The sequence below is a fragment of the Schistocerca piceifrons genome, chromosome 1 (assembly GCF_021461385.2).
Source record: "Schistocerca piceifrons isolate TAMUIC-IGC-003096 chromosome 1, iqSchPice1.1, whole genome shotgun sequence".
In the NCBI taxonomy this organism is placed as follows: Eukaryota; Metazoa; Arthropoda; class Insecta; order Orthoptera; family Acrididae; genus Schistocerca; species Schistocerca piceifrons.
Genome location: NC_060138.1, coordinates 390,022,142 through 390,044,204, shown reverse-complemented (window position 1 = coordinate 390,044,204; position 22,063 = coordinate 390,022,142). Strand labels below are relative to the sequence as shown.

Below are 22,063 nucleotides of genomic sequence, written 5' to 3'. Positions count from 1 at the left end.
TTTTTCTTTCTTTATTAAAAAAAGAAAAAGAAAAAAAAGATGACAGAGCACTTGCCCGCAAAAAAAAAAAAAATAAAAATAAAAAATAAATAAAAAATTAAAAAATAAAGCGGTTCTAGGCGCTCAGTCCTGAACCGCGCGACTGCTACGGTCGCAGGTTCAAATCCTGCCTCGGGCATGGATGTGTGTGATGTCCTTAGGTTAGTTAGGTTTAAGCAGTTCTGAGTTCTACAGGACTGATGACCTCAGATGTTAACTCCCATAGTGTTCTGAACCATTTGAAGCAATAAAAAATAATGCAATTTTGGCTCTTGAATGATTTTTAACAATTAAAACAGATCGCCCTTGAGTACTCTCAAACTGAAAAAATCTATAGCGCTAATTTTCGTCTTCCTCTACGACATCGACGTCAGCAACCAAAAGTATATGTGGTGATAGAGATTTAAAGTATGACGTTGCAAGTACACTACTAGTCCAGACACATAATTTACTTTCTCGTTAAGTGTCGTATCTGAAATTAGATTGATACGCTACACAACATTTGCTGAAATAACGCATAGATGCAAAATTCTATGTGAAGCGCGTGAGAAATAAAATTGTTTTGTGCATAACAAACGTATTCTACAACTCTTAGTTACGAAATGAAAGTGATAACACCTGTGAATATAGGCCATCATTACTTCATATTAGCTCGCTGTGAGTGTGTTGAATGGTATGCTCGAACATTATTACCTCACATTACGCTGAAGCCTCCGTCGCATCGTAAAATAAAGGTTCTGTCAAATTTTGCGCCGTTGGCTTGAGCTGAGCCACTGAGCTCGGTTTTCGGAATGGCAGAGAGGATCGTTGCCCTGCATACGAATGGCCTGTGAGCCGGCGGTGGCAGAAATTAAATTCCGCAATCGGGTCGAGAATGCATAAGGTGCCGGCACATAATCGGTCTTAATCGTCGCTCGGATAAACGGATTCGGCGCGGTTGTTCCGTGCGCGGAATAGTAATCCCGGCAGAAGCAGCGGTTTCTGCAATGTGCTTGTGCAACGCGTCCAGCCTCCGGTTTCGTCGCCTTCGCCCACTTTTGTGGCGTCCAAGCGGATGGAGAACCCACAAGGACAAACTGGCTGAGGAAATCGAGGCACGCTTCAAACGCGAATATTCAACTAAAATAAATCCCGCAGCAAGTGAATCAGACGTAATACAAAATAGTCCCCTTTATCATCAGTTTTTGTTTGTAAAGCTATAACAGCAACGGTGTTTTCAAGCTAAATGATCGGAATTCAGGTACGCCTATTATGGCAATGACTAATCTTTTTACTGCCCAAACACGTTTCCGTGCAATTGTATTAATTATTTTTATACGGGTCTTATTCAATAGAACGTTATTTTCTGTAGGGCCTTTTTTACATTACCACGTAGCGATCCACAGTTCTTTGGGGGTTCTTCTCTTGCAGAAATCAGTGCAAAACACCGTACATACTTTCAGTAAGCTACACTGGTAAGTTTACTAAACACAATCTTTATGCTCTTGCTGCGAAAGATATTAACGTTTAAAGATCAGGTGATTTGCTAACTCGTCATACACAATTTCGTTGCAGGTGGCAAGCTCCATGAAAACGTAAAGAAGGATCTACCAAACATTTCTAGAGACTAACGATCATTGAAACATCAACAGCAATTCAGCAAGCAGCAGGAACGGAAACTATGTTTTGTGGAGTTCTATACTTAATCTTGGAACTGTTGTTCATTAGAAACGTGTTTCGTATTTCTGTGACTATTTCTGCAAGACAGAAACATGTGTATCACGAAAATCACGAGAAAAATTGTTGCAAGTTGTATGATAATGGAAGCATAACTTTACAGGGAATAAAATCTGAATAAAAATATCCATTGACGATGGTGGAGAAAGTGCCGAAACATGTTTGGGCAAAAAGTAGATTAGTGGTATCGATAACAGGCAGACTAAAATTTCCGTTACTCACCTTTATTCCTCGCTAAAGTGGCGCAATAAATTATGAATCTTCTGTTTGTAAAATATTATCTGATTAGGGTTGGGTTTGCATCCAATAATGCTATGTTCATTTAACTACTATATTTTTAATCTTCAGGTACGCGTTTCGAACATCAGCTCGTCATCAGAAAACCATTCAGGTAGGACTAATATACCACTGTACTGTGCTTATAATCCAAATTTCGAGACTTCAGTTACACGTGATGCTGTGTAAGACGTTGCTGACGTGTAGCTGCCGATAAATGTGATGCATTTTTGTCTTACTGCAGCTGTTTTGTAAAGGCTGTCCAGTGAAATATTATTAATGTAATATGAGTGGCGCTTTGGTAATACCATGACGTCTTAACCGCAAAGCGAAAATTTAAATTTTGTAATGACGTTTTTCAGAGGCAGCTACTAGTCACTAATTCTTTGTTAGCTTATTTAAATTACTTTAAAATTGCAACACAATTCGAGGTATGACCTCATGATCAGACAAACAATGATAACACAAAAACATTTAACATGAATATGCATTTCTGATAAACGGAAAAATATACAATAACCGTCGAGATAGAAAACCAGTACACTGACATATATGTGAATCGTGTGAAATATTGTTGTATTGGCATTTTTATCTGATGATATCACACCTCGCCTGTTTATACTTCCGCGCGTGTAGCCAAGTAAACATAAAATGGAATACTACCAATTTGTGTATGATGTTGTACTGGTATCGGTAATATTAAACTCAACATTCCTTGTACAGTCAGGGGCACAGTAGATTTTTCTACATAATGAGAAGAGTGGTGCATACATGATCATTCACATTATTTTAACTGTTCATCGTTTGTTGAATTAGTTCCTTTACACTGCCCCATTTTCTAATTTGTGTTTATTTGTTCCATGTGCAGCGTGTCGTCTGCGGCCGGAGAACCTGCTTTGGCAGTCTGAATCGCTGACTGGCCGAAACAAGCCTGATTTCGAGAAGTAACTGTAAGTCCACATAATAAACTCACTGTAGTTTCATTAATATATGAGATAGTTTTACAAGAGACCCGCCATTTACCCCACACAAAGGACTATAGCAACCTAACCTCTCAATGCTCACTCTTTAGTGAAACGTTTTCGGACTCCAGTATTTCAGCTTGATTGCTCAATAGCGTTTGAGAACCAAGTTTGTTCAGATACTCCAGTGTTTAAACGGGTCATAAAAATGGGAATTTTGACTAGTATTTAGGAATACCAGAGAAACAGCATGCATAAATAGTGATAAATGTTACAATGTGTGCTTTTACTACCCAAAACAATGTAAATAACAGTATGTCCATGATACATGCAGTTATTTTATAAAACGAAGGCTCAGAAAAACTGTACCCTCAAAGATAAAAAGAAACAGAATTTTGTATCATTGAGTACGCTTGTTTTTAAGAATGAAAGAGGCGCATAAGAGCTTCAAAGGGGGCCTTAATTACTGTTAAAATATATCTCCATTTGTTTGATTCATTACCTTCATACACGCCTCTGTGGATCAAGGGAGCGCCTTGCTCACAGTCAACGGCTCGCGCTGCTGCTTGAGGGACATACCTGCTGTGGTGGGCGACGTACTGGAGGCCTTCCTCACTCGCGGGTGCTCTCTACAGCAACTTGGATATACATCGGAACGGCATCGTTGTGTTGTTGGTACGTCGCCACAAGTATGGCGCGAAAACGCAGCAGCATACCGACGCGAAAGTTATCGAACGCGATACTTTAAATAAGAAGTAAGACTTCAAGCATAAATTGCGCGAAGCGAATTTTACAGTGAATGGCGGAACAATGTATGCAAATATGACTTCAGCCGATTTTACATGAAATAAACCTTTAGCTGAGCAGCTAAATTCGGAAAGCATGGTCTTGAGCGTAGCTCCAAGGACAAAAGTAACTGACAGAGAAGTCCTGTGCTATTTCCTGAGCAGGTATTTTCACGAGTAATTTGTTACTGATAACGGGCACTTCTTTAAGAAAAGTGGAGTCTCATGGTCTAAATTCCCCTCGCAATTTCATTAAAAAGCATACTGGACGTGTGATAGTTCGAGCTGTCTTTTTCCATACAAAAAGGGTTCCCCTTTAATGACATGATCCTACATGACGGATTCCACCCTGAACCAGGTTTTGTTTCAGTGTCCCATTGTTTTCCATTATTTCCACTGAGGTAAATTTTCTGTGACCCGGATTCGACCCCCGAGTTTTGATAGGACAGGCCTACGTAGCCGAGGTCGTTAACGTATCCGGAGGTAGCCGGTTCGAATCCTGGTGGCTGAAGGAACTTTCAACGATGGTATTTGGCCAGAAACAAGAGATGTAGTGGTTTTACAGTCCTTGATCATCAGATTTTGTACTATTGGCCTGTGTTAAATGCCAATCGCTCCGTAGTGTCTCATTTATTGAGGGCGTCTGACATGGACGGTGACATCTCCGTCGAACGGGGACGTTAAGCTGGTGACTCATTTTCGCGCCGTTCTCTAACTCATCGTAATAAATAACATGACGCTAAGCACCACGTGCGCTCAACAGCCACAAAATTGGGACACATACATTTACGACACAATGCATATACCTTCCGAATGAGAGGATCCACTGTGTGCATAGAAGGAGAACCCCGTACGAACAGGCCTAGGAAGGCCCAAGGTACCGGCCGACCGCCGTGTCAACCTCAGACTAGGGAGTCACAGGATGCGGATATTGAGAGGCTTGTGATCAGCACACCACTCTCCCGTCGTTGTCAGCTTTCGTGACGGAAGCGGCTACTTCTCAATCATGTAGCTCCTCAATTGTCCTCACAAGGACATTGCACCCCGTTTGCCAACAGAGCTCGGAAGACCTGAATGATCACCCATCCAAGTACTAGCCAAGCCCAACAGCGCTTAACTTCGGTGATCTGACGGCAGCTGGTGTTGCCACTGCACTGCCACAAGGTCACTGGAGCATGGAAGGAAAGCCTTTACGATTACGCAATGCCCTGCGAGTACCCTTTTCTTATTGTTGGAAGAAATAAAAGGGAGAAAAACCTCAAAACAACATAGAAAAGTAGTGGTTCCGGTTTCCAAAACAAGAAGTAATGCTGCTGAAAACGGTATATTGATGACATGCTACTCCAGTGGCGCCATTTAATGATTCTTAAAGAGAAGATGAAGCGGGTAGGGCCAAACCAATAACTAGTAAGGCTAAAATTTTAGAATTTAGAACCTAACTGCCACGAAACATACAACAGCTCATTTGGAATTGTTTTCTTCCAAGACGACTGCGCGGGGATGCCCTTCTGATGTATTCGAGGCTAGTTTCCAATACCGCCACAGCATTTGAAAAATCAATGTAAATTCGTCGCTCATTATTGTTTGTGCTTCGGTGGCTCAGTCGTTAAATGCCAGACTACATATCCAAAGAACTGGGCTTTGATCGCTAGCCGATCCTAGGATTTTTGTCTGTTACTTATCACTTAATTTCCTTACCCATCCCGTGGCAATATTTGTTGATATGGAAAATCCCGACCCGCACCAATTTTCTTAGTCCAATGTGTAATTGAGAAAGTTATTCCAAAGGTTGGAGGAAGGCAATGGCGTACTAGATTACGCCCAATCAACTTCTGTGGTGTTAAAACGCAACTTCCAACTGACGGTCACTTTAGCCTACATCAAAGACCCCCAAAACACATATATTTGTATTTTCGTAGGTGAGGAGCCTTCAGACGAATGCCTTACCCCTCGTTCTGAGGGCTTCTCCTTGTTTCGCGCTGTTGTAACCCACTGAGCCCCCACTCGCGCCTCTCTCCCGCGCAGCGTCACTTGCACAGTGTTTGCGGACGACTCGAAGCCCGAAGAGCAGCGCCGGTCAGCTCTCCAAATGGCTAGGGAATCCCCGCGCCTAAACAAGCCGTCGCAGGGGGAGGGGTGGGGGAGGGGGCGTGGGAAGCTGAGCAGCGCGGGCGCGGCAGAGCTCGCCGTCCCACCAAACTCGTTTCGTCCCCATGCGCTTGTCCGCCCGTCCGTCCCAGTGCCGAGTGTTTGCTCGCCGGTGCATTCCCCACCAGTCCCGCCGGTCATCGCCACCCACCCAGGGCAGGGCGCGACTTCCCGCACGTGACACCCGGCCCTCAGCTGGACGTGTTTCTGTGGTTCACGGCAGCGATTATTCACCAGTAATACCGTGTTGGCAAATGACACTGGTACGCAAGTGAGTCTTCTCCGAGCCGAAGGGGGTGGAGATTTTGGCCGCCGGGGAAGGGAAGAGAGATTCGGGCGAACTCCTATTGAAACGAATTGCGATGAGAGGAGGATGTCTGGCTTTGTGACGGATGTACACGTTGCCATCTGATCACCTCGCAGTTAGATGCCGCAGTACAACACTGTACACTGGCTGCAGGGGTTACAGACAAGATCTTCCTTGCCCGAGTCGAGGCTGAAACTCATAGGTATATTTTTTCATGCCCTTCGTATACAGTAAATGTCGCATCGTATTGTTGGCTGGGATCTCCCATGGTGCGGATCTATGGCGTTCTTCCCCATGCACATTAGCCGCTTTCCTTGCGAAAATGCGAGGGTTGTGTCGGATGTGTACTTGTAGAGTGTAGGTATTGAAATGAATGGGTGTATAATGAAGTGTGTTATTTGTGTTGTATGATGGCGATGATGATGAGAGGAGGGAGAGGGTGAAACCGGTGCCAGCACACAGCCTACTTCACTCGCATACCACGAAGAGAGCCGCGGAGCTTAGCATCTTTCCGACGGGCGAATCATCGCCAACTGGCGCAAGGACTGGTATTCACGAACTTTACACCACCACATCTGCTCCCCTTGCCAGTCAGCCTGTCAGTGAAAATCTCATCCACGGCGAAGAATCTAACCGGCTTAATCACCCCCACCTCCAGCTCCCCCTTCCACCGAGTCGAGCGCCACCACACATGCGTGCGTTAGTGACTTAGATCACGACAGGAGTATGTTATACCGTCAATGTTACACACTTTATACAAGGTCATAAACATGTGCAACAGAACATACAGCATTTAGTTAATTATACATAAGCTTCAACTGCATCAAACTAATCTTCAGGCTGAAAACCACAACATCTCGTTATCGCTTATGTCGTAATTGTAACTTATTTAAAATTTACCAACATATTATCATAATACACCAATTATTGTCTACTAAAATGTTATTTTAACGTATTTTAAAAATAGTTTATTTTGTGGTGCAATCTTAAACAATTCCCAAAAAGAAATTATTGGTTTTGATCGCTATCTTCTTATTATTTTCAAGATAGCCGGTGATGGCCCGTATCATCAAGTATTTTGGATTTTCGGCCTTAACTTTCTCACTCGTTTAGAGGCGCGATTTTAGACTCCGTAGATCTCTCTTTCGCTACGTCTTGGGACGACGGCTGCTACTATATTTTTCTGCAGTTATTTGCAATCGATTACAATGTTACGTTACACCTTCTTCACGCGCTTCCATAATACCGGGTGAACATGTGGATATAGGTAATCATCACTACACATCATATACATGTCCTTCTTACTGACCGTACTTTACTGTTTGTGGTGTCAATGGCAGCATGAATGGCGACACCGCATCAATTTTAAAGACTTTTTCAACTAAAAAAATAATAAAAGCCTCCGTAATTTGCAGAGCAACGCGAAACCCGCGAATAAAGCGACATGTACGATTATATAGTACAGAGGCTGCAGAGTGTAGCTCCAAATTTCTATAGGAATAGAATCCACAACGCTCCAATAATAGTTCATTAGTCCACCTATCATACATGTAACTACAATATTTTTTTGATGTTGCTTCCTTAATACTATGGAACAACCCCGTAACTTCGAGCTTCTTCTGTATATTGCGAATTTAATCCAAGACAGTTATTTTGAATTTTGTTGGAAGGGTCTATCATTATGTAACAGATCAATCGTTATTAACAGCCCCTTTTCTGTATGTATAAGCTGTTGTGCAGACAGCATAACAAAGGCCTATTCAGATGGATCAGAGTTCAAACTAGCCGTAGGGAGCTTTTATCTTCTCGAAGGGACGCCAGAAATCGTTTTGAGGGTAGAAAGTGTGAATTGAAGGAATCGCACTACAACTTCGAAAGTAGGTGGTAAATCCACTCTCGCAAACCAAATGCACAATCACACAGGCAATTGAGTTTTCCTACTCGGTCCAGCGCGCAGTTTCGTTGTTCCAAGTAAAGTCGAAGTCAGCGGCTTTTCGTTTGCCGACTGAAAGCGTCCCTTCTTAGTTTACGTGGGAGACACGATGACAGACATGGGAGCAAGATAAGCACTCTGCCCACAGCAGCATGTGTCGCGGGAAGGGGGCGGCTGAGTGTGGGTGGTCCCCCGGGCGCGAGAAAAGAGCGCCCCCGCAGGCGCTGGGGTGGTTCTGGCAGATACCGAGGGAGGCGAGAAACTCGTCTTCTGTAGACACGATTCTGGAGAGATTCGAGATCCATAATGCGACGCTGCCTCTGGGTACAGACCCTGCGCACCAGACTCCCCTAACACACGTTTCCCGTTTACATCGCTATGCCTGTATTTTCTGCGACTGTGCTACAACATGAAGCGACAGAAGCGAGGTGAGCATGACTACTAATCTAGAAAGTCACCCTTTCTCCTTTTTTAAGACTGTGAACAGAGAGCAAATTCTAAAATCACACACGTACCCCGCGAGTCATCGCACGGTGCATGGCGGAGGGCACCTTACCCACTGTTAGTCAATCATTTTCTTGCTACACTCGCAAAGGGGGCGCGGGAAAAACTATAGTCCACGCGGTTCCGCAAAAACCCTAATTGCTCTTGTGTTTACGGTCTTTGCGCGAAATTCTTGTTGGTGGCAGTAGGATCGTTCGCAGTAACAAATTAGCAACATGTTTACGCATTGTATTCGTTTAATAGGGCCTGCTGGGGATCCCAAACACTCGAGCAGTACTGATGAGTCGGACACGCAAATGTTCTCCACGAGGTCCCCTTTGCTAGAATTCTCCCAGCAAACCGCAGTCAACCATTCACCTTCCGTACAACCGACCTCTTTTAATTTCATGTCGCTTTGCAGCGATACGCCCGGCTATCTAATCGACTTGATTGTGTCAAGCGTCACACCCCTAATACTGCATTCGAATATTATAGGATTGTTTTCTCCCGCCGGCCGTGGTGGCCTCGCGGTTCTACGCACTGCAGTCCGGAACCGCGGGACTGCTACGGTCGCAGGTTCGAATCCTGCCTCAGGCATGGATGTGTGTGATGTCCTTAGGTTAGTTAGGTTTAAGTAGTTCTAAGTTCTAGGGGACTGATGACCTAAGATGTTAAGTCCTATAGTGCTCAGAGCCATTTGAAACATTTGTTTTTTCCTACTCATTCGCATTAACTTAGATTTTTAACATTTAAAACAAGCTGTAAGTCATCACACGAAATAGAAATTCTGACAAAATCGTCCTGCAGCCTCTTACATTCACTAAACGACGACTCTTTGCCGTACACGGTAGTATCATCAGCAAACAGTCGCAGGTTGCTCCTCATCGTATTAAAATTGATTGTAGTTTGGACAAAAAAAACACAAACAAAAGCAGTGGGGAGAGAATTAACCATGGTCTTCAAAGGGAAGGAAGATCAGCTTCCAATATAATCTTCTGTTGTGAGAGTGAGCGAGCTCATGTACGTTAGGACAGCTCTTCACATCCCCGTCCAAAAGTATTGGTTAACGTGTTTCCCAGACCGCTTAAGCTGACTATATGCTTGGTTCAAATGGCTGTGAGCACTATGGGACTTAACATCTGAGGTCATCAGTCCCCTAGAACTTAGAACTACTTAAACCTAACTATCCTAAGGACATCATTCACATCCATGCCCGAGGCAGGATTCGAACCTGCGACCGTAGCAGTCTCGCGGTTCTGGACTGAAGCGCCTAGAACCGCTCGGCCACCGTGGCCAGCGAATATATGCTTGGTTCCTCTTTAAGAGCATGCCCTTTACTATTCTGAAATGTGAGCTGTACTCCGTCTCTAATTACCTCTTGTGGACAGCTCGTTAAATCCTAATCTTCCTTTTGTGTAAAGAACGATTCAAACACAGTTGCTGACGAATGCGAATGAAACGTTGGATCATTACGTCATGTTTGTCACATACCTTGTTGCAGATGCACATAGGAAAACTGATTTGGTATCTTTAAGTTGCATAGAGTACTCAGACATCATACCACTGGTTTCCTAAGATCCTCATCATAGCAGGTGAAAATAGGGCCGAGCGAGATCACGCGATGATTACGTCACTGTACTCGTAGCAGGGTTCTAATCCCAGTCGGCGTTCTGATTCACGCTTCCTCCAATTTACCTAAATCACTTAGAAGAATGCCACCGTCCATACCTTCAGCTGTACTTGTCCGGCTCCATTTTTGATGATCACGTTGTAGACGAGAGATTAATCAAGGAAGAGTGTTATCTTCATCTCCATCTATATTCCGCAAACCACCTTACATTGTGTAGCGGCGAGTACCTCTATGTTTTCTCCCCCTACCCGTACCAGTAGCGAATGTCGCGCGGGAAGAATAATTGTCGGTACATGTTTGTCTCCGTGTACACGCGTTGGCATGTTAATTACTGGATCTGGCAATTTTACTGGTAGATGCTTGCCGGATGACCTTTCCATAGCTACCCATTGCCCCCGTTCCCCACCGAGACGAAATCTGTATACCCCTTCTGCACGCGTCAAACGTAGTCCCACGTGAAACTGTGAAAATCCTTTTCTGTATGTTTACGAAACGTGTAACTGAGGCGGGATCTGAGTACCTGCCCGCTGTTCACCCAGTCGGATGTGGGAAACTGCCTGAAACCACATCCAGGGTGATCGGCACATCGAGCTTGTTGTTAATCCGTCGGGTGGACTCGATTCGGGACCAGCACGTCTCCCAGAATCTCGGGTGCGGCATGCTACTGCGCGTGTTTATCGTTGTGGGTTGTCAATATCTAGCTATGAGCTCTAATTTCTTCAAGGACGAGGCCATTAGACATGGAGATCAACTTGGAAACGGACGAGGATCGGGCAGGAAATGGGCCGTGCCCTTTTCTAAGAAATTACTGTAGCATTCGCTTATTGGTGACTTAGCGAAACCATCGTTATGATCCGAACCTAGTCCCTCCCGAAAGCAAACCCATTGTCTTATGAGTCAGTAAATTCATGTTACTTTTTTTCTTCCAATAGAACATGCCTACCACATTGTGATATTGAGATCAAACTTAGAAATTGTCCTTGGAGCAATGATTTTTCCCAAAGTCCGTATTAGTTTTGAAAAGCATGGAAATAATGCAGTAAAGCAATTTTTTACCACACGTAATGTGAGAAAAATACCGAGGAACGTTACGAAAATAATATCCCGTTCGCGTCGCACTTGAAACACCCCGATGGGTGCTTTTGTGTGGCGTGCATGTACGGAAGCAGTACTTACCTGTCAGACACTGAAGGTGTCATCGACTGTTGCGTCTCGGGAAAGCATTTTGTGCAGCGCCATTGTTCCCGCGTCCTGTAATAGACCAGACAGTGGAAGTGCGGTTAGAGCGCGCAGTCGGCGCGCGTGACCTCAGCGGTGAGGAATCTTCAGTGAGCTGTGAGCAGAGGTGAGGCTGAGGTGGCCGCTTCTCGGAAAGGCAGATGCGCGCCGCGCGCGCCAGCGTGCGTCGCACCGGGGATTCCGCCCTGCATTCAGCATCTGGCCGGCGACAGGCAAACGCTGTCACAAGCCGCACTGTTAGGGTGTCGCAATACGGCGTTGTGCTTTGATTGCACCAAGAAATAACACAGGGAGAGAAGACAGAAAATAACGACGAACCATTCTCAGGAGTGACTTCAGTCGATCAGTTTTTTTTATTTACTCGTTTGGCATTTATAAAGGCAATCGTCACATTAAGTACTTTGAGTAATGTATTAACTGAAATATTCTTATATCTCCGTACTGAATTACAATACTCTTACAAGCGTTCTTATAATTATATACTGTTTTACAAATATTCTTTAGCAACTCTATGGCTGAGTCAGAGAATTTGTATATGTACTTTAATTCACCTTCACAGCACAATGGTCCGCTGATTGGATTTCCCTGCAATCACTTGCAGGACTGCCTGATAGGCCGCATTTGTTCATCAGTAGCTTTCGTCTACCAACATTGATAATGACACGATTCAGAGTTATCCACGATTTCCTTCCGACGTTGAACCCTTCCACCTTATTACTTTTTGCTTGGTGAGCACGCTTCCCACTGCTATTTTGACGCTAGAGTAAATCTGCTGAAACGAATTTTGGGTTCAGCCAGTCATCAGGTAAGAAAACTTAAAACCGAGTATTGTCTCGTCTATCTTAAGAATGGTGCAAATTTATCTGTTATTCCGATGACGAGGTATCATTCTCTGCGAATTTTTGTCGAAAAGTTGCAGTCGTTTTGCGATTAACACAACTTATAGATAGTAATATGTCAGCAGCTTGTCGAAATTTATTCACAGATGATCTAATGCCAAACTCTCAACTAGATAATTTTACCTCGCCTCAGAGTTTCATTCAACGTAGGTCTGGTAGCTAAAAGTCAAATACCTCCTCGTAAAATGGATTTTCAAGAATGCAAGGCACTTTTCATGGGAGACCCCGCCTATTCTTCTCCACCACGGCATTGTCCTGCTATCGGCAGATCAGTCGAAAAGCGACGAATCGATCTTGGCAGTGGTTTGATGCATCACATAACAGCATGTAGGAGGCAAGAAACTGAGCATGCGAAACGTCAAAAAAGACTCTATGCGGCTTGCTTGAGCGATGTGCGGAATGACACTATAATGGAATCAGACAAGCAAGTAATAAACGAAAAGAATGGAGTAGTATCTCGAAATATGAGGAAGATAGGAAGTACATTTCTAAACGCCTATTTAGCTTCTGAATTCAGTAAATTTACAGGAAACATTTTTTCCTCCCGGACACATATTGACGTTATAGTTTGCAGACAGACAGATACAGGTTATCAGTTGTCTTACAGTCTCCGTTACGTCTGCACATGACGTCGGCGTTTAGTAAAAACTTGGTGCTACAGTACTTAGGTTACATCCTGCAGCTTTGTATACTTTAGGTGCCAACAGTGTCAATACATCTACACTCCGTAAGCCACCTAATGGTGTGTGGCGAAGGGTACTTCTGGTACCACTATATTTGCCCCCTTCCCTGTTCCATTTACAAATGGCGCGTGGGAAGAAAGGTAGTCGATAAGCCTCCATATTACTCTTAATTCCTCGGATTTTCTCACTGTTATTTCGTGGATCGTATGCTGGAGAAAGTAATATGTTGCCAGACTCTTCCCGGAACATACCGTCTCACAGTATTAATACTAAACGTCTTAGTGATGCACAATGACTCTCTTTTAGCGTCTGCCATTGGAGCTTGTAGAGCATATCCGTAATGCTCTCGTGCAGACTAACAATCCCGTAGCAAAAAGTCGGCGCTCTTCATTGGATCAGGTTTTCTTCAGTCCGCTAGTGTTCTGGTATTTCTGCGAGGCTTTCCTGGAACCAGACACAAACCTGACCTGATACTCAGAAAGCTAGTATTTCGTTCACTTAACGACAGTGCGGATCTGTATCAAAAGTCTTCCTGAAGTCAAGCGACCAGTATCGAGCTGGGCAGCGGCGTCTACGGCGCGAGGGTCAGACCATGGACAAAATAGCGAAGTAAGTTCCACAATATCTCTATTTGCAGAAAATATTTTTCTACAGGAGACCGTTCTCCAAAAAACTTCATTACACGTGACCATAAAACATGATCAGTAATTCTACAACAGATTCTCAGCGGTACAGGTCTATAATTATCTGTGATAAATTACAGCTAGAAGGGAAGTATGTTTTTTCACGTAATCTCTGCAGAATCTTACAGGTATCTCAACCGGTCCAATTACTGGTCTCACTATTAAACAGTTTTAGTTGTTTTTTGTATTCACGATCGATTGGTTCAATATGTGCCATTTTGTGAGGTGGCTGAAAGGAGGATCCGTATTTCGCAATTTAGCGAGATCGAATTCGGTATTTCAGACTTCACTCCGTCATCTTCCGTTTCTGTGCCGGTATGGTCACTGAGAGATCGAACAGGTGAATTCTGTCCGCTTACTGGCTTACCTCTTGAAACAGCTTGCCGCTGGCAAAACACAGCAGATATTTCGGCCTGTAGAGGCTGCAGTTCAGACTGCGCGGGAAATGGGAGGGGCAGGGGGGAGGGGAGGGGGTGGCCGTGGATCTCCTGTTCGCCCCGTCATCCCTCAAAGCTCTCGCCGTGGGGAATGCGCAACGGCGTTGCCAAACTTTGCGTGCGAATTCTCCGTTAGCGACTGCGGATTTCCTACCTCAGGCTCTCGATGATGTTCTCAACCAGACGCCGCAGTTAGCTCTACAAAAATGTCAATACCACGTATACAGGGACAGAGCTAACGCTGATCCTTCTCGCAGATAAAAACTGTATACTGGATCAAGGTTGGAAACCGTATCTTTTAAGAGGAACAACGCTGAAGCAGTAAGACCAATTCTGATAATTTGCTAGTATCTCCCACTTTTCTAAACGCTGTATCACACCCTGTTACAAGCCCTGCGTTTCAGTCTGTTTAGCAAACTCAGACCAGTACACATTTCTCTGTGGAGTGGACATTTCATGGCTGCAATTATCACTCTGCGGAGAATTCAAAAGGCATTCGACACTATATTATAATCTCCGTAGTTCCAAGACAGTGTCAAATCGAAGTACACTATCTGATCACAGGCATGCGGACACATCTATGTAATTCCGAAATCACCACTATATGTCACGAGAGGCGCACACGGCGTTATAAAGTGAAGCGGGCAGTACCGTGTTGTCAGCAGAGGAGCAGTGACAGCAGAGTGGCTCGGCCAGCAGAGCTCAGTGACTTCGAACGTGGACTAGCCACTGGATGTCACCAGAGTAGCAAATCCATCAGTGGCATTTCAACCCTTCTAAACATGACGAAGTCGATGTTGTGATTGTGAAGCGGAAACACGAACGAACAACCACAGCTAAACTAAGAGCCAGCAGACCTCATATACTGACTGGAAGGGGACCGTAGAGCGCTGAGGAGGGTGGTTGTAAAAAGTCTCATGAAATCAGTTGAATGAATCACTTGTGAGCTCAAAACTGCTTCCAGCATTCCCGCTAGAACAAGAATTGTCCGTAGTCTAACAATACCACCACTTGCAAAGTAGGTCATAAATCAGATTAATAATGTTGCTCACGTAGCATATGTTCGCTTTATCGAGCAACAACAAAGCTATTGACTGTGGATGGTATCGTCAGAATGGAAATAATGAAGTCACTGTAAAAAGTCATTAATTTTGGCGCTTCTCTTGAATGGATTCCCACGTAGATTTCGTCGAAGTTGTTATGGCTGATCTTGTTGATCCTAGGGTGATTCCACATTCACTGCTAGAAGGTTCAGGTCTGTATTTTAGCAATATTTGAAGACCTAACAAATGCGTTTTTCAGGAAATTCTTAATGATCAAACAATCCCAGATCAGAACAATGGTATGGTAGAAATAATTTTTGACTTGGTGTTCACGATCCACATGTTTATTAAACTTATTGTAAATTCACATATACTTCTTCTTAATCGTCACATCATCATTTAATTTCCACTTTAGCCAAACACAAGACTTGACTGTTCTTTTACAAAGCGAAATAACAACTTAACTTCTGCAAAGTGAAACAAAGACTGCTCTGTGCGCATTCGCGCGAAAACGGTTACAAATAAGTCAAAGATTATGACAGTCTCACAGAAATGAATACACACAAGAACCATATCACTTTAATATATCGATACATTAATAAGACCAAATAAAATATGTCTGTTACTTCGCAGAAAAGTAGTGCGACATTACTGGTATCGAGAACTGGGGTTGGAGTGAAGTAATGGTCACGTAAATAAAGAACCATTACAGTAGGCAGTTAAAAATCACACATTTCTGTAGCCAATGATAATGTGAGGCTTGAGGTAGGGTAAAGAGCCACGCCACTGAGCAGCAGAATACTGGAAACGAGTAATTTGTATTGTGGAATCACGTTGTACCCTGTGGCAATCCGATGGAAGGATTTTAATTTGCCGAATGCCTGGAGAACGTCACCTGCCATCATGCGTAGTGGTAACAGTGAAATAACGAGCAGGTTGTGTTACGACATGGCGACGTTTTTCGGGATTATGATGTAGACCCGTTACTGGGCTTAAGAAAACGCTAAATGCAGAACAATATGAACCCATTGTACAGGACTGTGTACTGCGTACATTAGAGCAGCAATTCACTGTACGTTCACCATCAAACGACAACATACACAGAAAAAACACAATTTTTCTCAGTCCCGCCGGCCGAAGTGGCTGTGTGTGGTGTCCTCAGGTTAGTTAGGTTTAACTAGTTCTAAGTTCTAGGGGACTAATGACCTCAGCAGTTGAGTCCCATAGTGCTCAGAGCCATTTGAACCATTTTTTTTTCTCAGTCCCTTTATTATTTAAATGGCTCTGAGCACTATGGGACTTAACATCTGAGGTCATCAGTCCCCTAGAACTTAGAACTACTTAAACCTAACTAACCTAAGGACACCACACGCATATATGCCCGAGGCAGGATTCGAACCTGCGACAGTAGCGGTCGCGCGGTTCCAAACTGAAGCGTCTAGAACCGCTCGGCCACACCGGCTGGCAAATTTATTATTTAAAAATTACCAGTTTGAAACGCTGTCCCCTATGTTCGCTCTTCACATTCGTAAGAAACACTGCCAGTTTCACTGTGATTATATGTATACGTATATATCGTCTTACATGTCCGCTCTTTCCATTATTTCGCTTTGGCGGGAAGGGAGGGGTGTGGGACAAGGCGTGTGCGGCATTAAACCCCCCAGACTTCAAGCTGACTAATGTACAAAACCAACGTTCGTTAATCCTCCACAAGTGTGGTTCAAATGGCTCTAAGCACTATGGGACTTAACATCTGAGGTCATCAGTCCCCTAGACTTAGAACTACTTAAACCTAACTAACCTAAGGATTTCACACACATCCATGCCCGAGGCAGGATTCGAACCTGCGACCGTAGCAGCACAAGGATGCGATCGGCGTCTGGGGAACAGTGAAACTGTTAGTCTATGAGGTACGTCACTGTGTAACTGTGAATACTGGTAATTGAAGAAAACGTCACAAGCCAATATCGATAAAGAGGCATTTTACTGGATGACCGGCCTCGAAAGAGCTGTGCTGTCATCATCGGACATTACGCTTTAAAATATTACAACGTAGTTCTGTCGAAACGTATCATGCAATAAAAGGCCTTTTTAGCGATCTTGGTTTGTGAAGTTTTCTGCTGTTACCGTACAGTGCAGGCCCCGTGAACACGATCTGAAGGTCCGTGACAATGTCTGAAATTGGTAATTTTGTGGATTAAGGAGCGATCAGCACTTTAAAAATAGACTCAATCAGTTGTAAGGAGCGTGGATCGCCTCTTTCTGACAAGTGTGTGCAGTTAAAAAGAAGGATAGCATACAGTGCTCACTTTCCACAAACGTAGCGAGCAAAGTACATGTATGCCCTTTATTATTTCGGGACAACGATGCTCTTCCTCTGCGCAAGACGTAATGGGTAATTTGCTGAAGAAGTGTGTGCCAGCGTCTGAGAGAGTTCTTAGATCCGGATTTAGCTACAGCCGAATTAACAGTTCACTGGATGCAATTGCAGCTATAATTTTTTCGTGTTATGGTAAAGAAGAAGACGCCCTAGACAGTGCTCGCGCATGCTTCTTAAGTCAACGGACAAAAGTCTGTGCGTGGGTTTCCGGTGCTCTGTGTCAGTGAAACCGAGTAAGCCGTGCAGCGGCGGGGAGTATGTTTGGGGTGGGCGGCACGTCCTCCGGCGGGGTATTTCGGGTCGTACGTGCCGCGGGCCGCGTCTCGCCGCCAGATGTCCGCGGCGCGCGGGCCTACCCCAACATCTGCGCCCTTATCCCACCAGAGGACAACGGCGCTGCCGCCGGCCGCACCCTCGCCGTGGGCGTGGCTACCCCCAGGGGGTGGATACAGTGACGTGGCGCTCACAGCTATAAGCGCAGTCACGCTCGCCGCTGCGGCGCCCATTACGTCCGCGCATCTGTCACCGCCGCCTAATATAACGCTGCAGCTAGCAGATGGCTTGCGGCAGTCCCTCGAAGCGTGACGCGTCAAGTAAAATGTGATTGATGAGTCGCCTTCACAGGTTGATATCACGCGCAGAGATCTCTTCGGTGACAGGACAATTCCCGCTGACGACTGCTCGTCCATTGCTGCTCCGTGGCTACCGTTAAATGTGCTGTCGCTGTCATGTGCACAGTCTCGTTAACGTTACGGTGTTAGAGAAAGACGCTGTGTGCAGCACTCCATCGTCTTCGGTACCGCGACAAGGACGTGAAAAAAAAATGGCTCTGAGCACTATGGGACTTCTCAGGTCATCAGACCCCTAGAACTTAGAACTACTTAAACCTAATTAACCTAAGGACATCACACACATCCATGCCCGAGGCAAGATTCGAACCTGCGACCGTAGCGGTCGAGCGGTTCCAAACTGTAGCGCCTAGAACCGTTCGACCACTTCGGCCGGCCAAGGACGTGAAGCTCATATCCAGTTTAGATGTGTGCAAGTCAATGACACTGGCTAGGAGAAAACGTCCAACCCATTATGAATGAAACTGCATTGAAATTTCGATTGACTGACATTGGTTTACGCCTGTCTACACCTTACAGTCAGATGACAAAAGTCATGGGACGCCTTCTAATATCGTGTCAGCCCTCCTTTTGCCCGGAGTAGTGCAGCAACTCGACGTGGCATGGATTCAACAAGTCGTTGGAAGTCCTCTCCAGAAATAGGACCCTTGCTGTTTCTGCCGGCAGTGGTAGCCGAGGGGTTCTAGGCACTTTAATTCGGAAACGAGCGACTGCTATGGTCGCACGTTCGAATCCTGCCTCGGGCATGAATGTGTGTGATGTCTTTAGGTTAGTTAGGTTTAAGTAGTTCTATGTTCTAGGGGACTGATAATAATGGCGTGTGACGAGGGCTTCCCGTCGGGCAGACCGCTCGCCTCGTGCAAGTCTTTCAATTTGGCGCCACTTCGGCGACTTGCGCGTCGATGGGGATGAAATGATGATGATTTGGACAACACAACACCCAGTTCCTGAGAGGAGAAAATCTCCTACCCAGCAGGGAATCGAACCCGGGCTCTTAGGATTGACTAGGGGACTGATGACCTCAGATGTTAAGTCCCATAGTGCTCAGAGCCATTTTTGAACCTTGCTACTTCTACAGGCGTCCATAATTGCGAAATTGTTGGCGGTGCAGTATTTCGTGCACGAACTAACCCCTCGATTGTGTCCCATAAACCTTCGACGGGATTTATGTCGGGCGCTCGGCGAGGCGAAATTATTTACTCGAATTATCGAGAATGTTATTCAAATCAATCGCGAATATTTGTGTCCCGATGACATGGCGCGTTCTCGTCCACAAAAATTCCATCTTTGTTTCAGAACATGAATTCCACGAATGGCTGCAAATGGTCTCCAAGCGGCTGAACATAACCACTTCTAGTCAATAATAGGTTCAGTTGTACGAGAGGACACGGGCAGTTCCTTGTAAACACAACCGATATCATTATGGAGCCACCACCAGCTTGCAAAGTGCCTTATTGACAACTTGGGTCCATGCCTTTGTGGGTTCTGCACCACAATCGAACCCTATCATCAGCTCTTACCAACTCAAATCGATTGTTTGGTTGGTTGATTGATTTGGGGGAGGGGACCAAACAGCAATGTTATCGGTCCCATCGGATTAGGGAAGAAAGCCGGCCGTGCCCTTTCCAAAGGAACCATCCCGGCATTTGCCTGAAGCGATTTTGCGAAATCACGAAAAACAAATCAGGATGGCCGGGCGCGGGTTTGAACCGTCGTCCTCCCGAATGCGAGTCCAGTGCACTGACCACTGCACCACCTCGCTCACTACTGAAAATGGTACGGTTTTCCAGTCGTCTAGGGTCCAACCAATATGGTCACAAGCCCAGGAGAAGTGTTGCAGGCGATATTGTGCTGTTAGAAAAGGCATTCGAGTCGGTTATCTGCTGCCACAGCCCATTGATGCCAAATTTCGCAGTACTGTCCTAACGCATAAGTTCGTCGTGCACTCCACATTCATTTATGTGGTTATTTCACGCAGTTGTGCTTGTCTGTTAGCACTGACAACGCTACGCAAACGGCGCTGCTCTCGGTCGTCAAGTGAAGGTCATCGGCCACAGCATTGTCCGTGGTGACGAGTAATGCATGAAATTTCGTATCATCGACACATTCTTGACTCTGTGGATCACGCAATATTCAGTTCCTTAACGATTTCCAGAATAGAATACCTCATACGTCTAGCTCCAACGACTGTTTCACGTTTAGAGTGTGTCAGTTCCCATTTGGCATTCTAAGTCTGTTAATTGCCGTCGTGCAGCCATAATCACGCCGGAAACCGTTTCACATGAATCACCTGACTACAAATGACTGCTCCGTCGATGCGCTGCCCTTTTGCAACTTGTGTATGCGATACTACCGTCGTATGTATATGTGCATATCGCTGTTCAATGACTTTTGTCACCTCCGTCTACATTTCGAGTAGGTATGAAGTGGGATGAAGTCCTAAAATCAGCTATTGAGAATCCAAATATTTTTCTTTTGTAACTTTCTCGATCGCGTTTGTTGCGTTTATGACAGTTTACTAGTTTCGTCTCTTATGACTCATTGAAAATAATACGTCAAATAGTCATCTTGCGATGATCGAGGCTGATTTTAAGTGACTACAATGGACGCTAGATGACTTTTTAAAGTGTAAATTTCAAAACAATATCCCAGTTCTGATTGTTTTTTAAAATAGAACGCTCGCTCCGGTTCTACAGTACTGAATTGCATTAAATCTCTTTCACATCAAACAACAACTGCAGAGTAGCTGGCTAAGTAAGGAGTGTGGCTTTTCTCCTTCGTTCGGCGTGGGTACTCAGGAGAAGAAGAAAGGCTAAAATATAACATTATTTTGACAATACCGTAACTACAGAAAGGGCGCAAGCTCAGCTGGACGGAGATGTACAGCTCCGACATCACCTGCTCAAGCATCAGCTTTGAATTATTTAGGATAACTGCAGAAAACGTGAATTTGGACAGCCAAGCGGTTGTTTGAATCCCAGCACATCGAATGCAATGACAATGTGTTAACCAACGCGCTACCTCATTAGCTAATATTCAGAATAACAGTGCGTAGGCGAACGTTTTCGACACTATTTCCCTCAAGGATCAAACAGTAAGCATTGTCTGTTTCATACTGTAAACATTTTACCACAACGAACAATCCGCATCACGAAAGTGTCATATTTGCCGTTTGTTTAACTACTAGGTCAGTTAACGTGCAAAAAAATCTGCCACACCATTCATAAGTTGATGTTCACAACTGTTATTAGTTTCTCAGCAATAACAATTAACTTTATGAGGTGATAATGAGTGGTTACTGTATCTATGCCAAAAAAGAAAACTGACTGCCATTTTACGATTTTTGTATGAGGTTTGTGTGAAAATTAGTAAAAAGCAAACAGTTAGAAGAGCAAATAATCCTGGTTTCCAAATGTGTTATAAGTTACGTGCTTTTTGTAAATAAAATTACATAATTTTTTTCACTTTTTGTAGCAGTATGTTAAGCAGGATGACCCAGGAGAAATGTTCAATATTCAGGGGTGTGACAGTACCGATCATCCGAAGCAAAAACGTCTAGTCAACATGGGCTCTAAAACGCTTACCTTAAGAGCTATGAGCACTTGTTCATCTTCGCTCACAACTGAAAATCGCCTGCAGTATAAGAGATTTGTTTCGCAGAGTCGAAGATATATAAGTGCTCATGGCTCTTAAGGTAAGATTTTTAGAGTCCATGTCCATTGGACATTTTTTGCTTCGAATGATCGTTACTCTTACTTCCCTGAGTATTGACCATTCCTCCTGGACATCCT

The 22,063-nt window shown here is 44.6% G+C and overlaps 1 protein-coding gene across 1 annotated transcript in view; it reads left to right on the top strand.

The window, feature by feature from the left end:
* LOC124726698 (fap1 adhesin) overlaps positions 1-22,063 on the top strand; it is a 285,663-nt gene that overhangs the window by 54,794 nt on the left and 208,806 nt on the right. Inside the window, exon 2 of the mRNA XM_047248466.1 lies at positions 2,900-2,981. The gene's annotated coding sequence lies outside the window, so the exon portion shown is untranslated. The remainder of the gene's footprint in view (positions 1-2,899; positions 2,982-22,063) is intronic.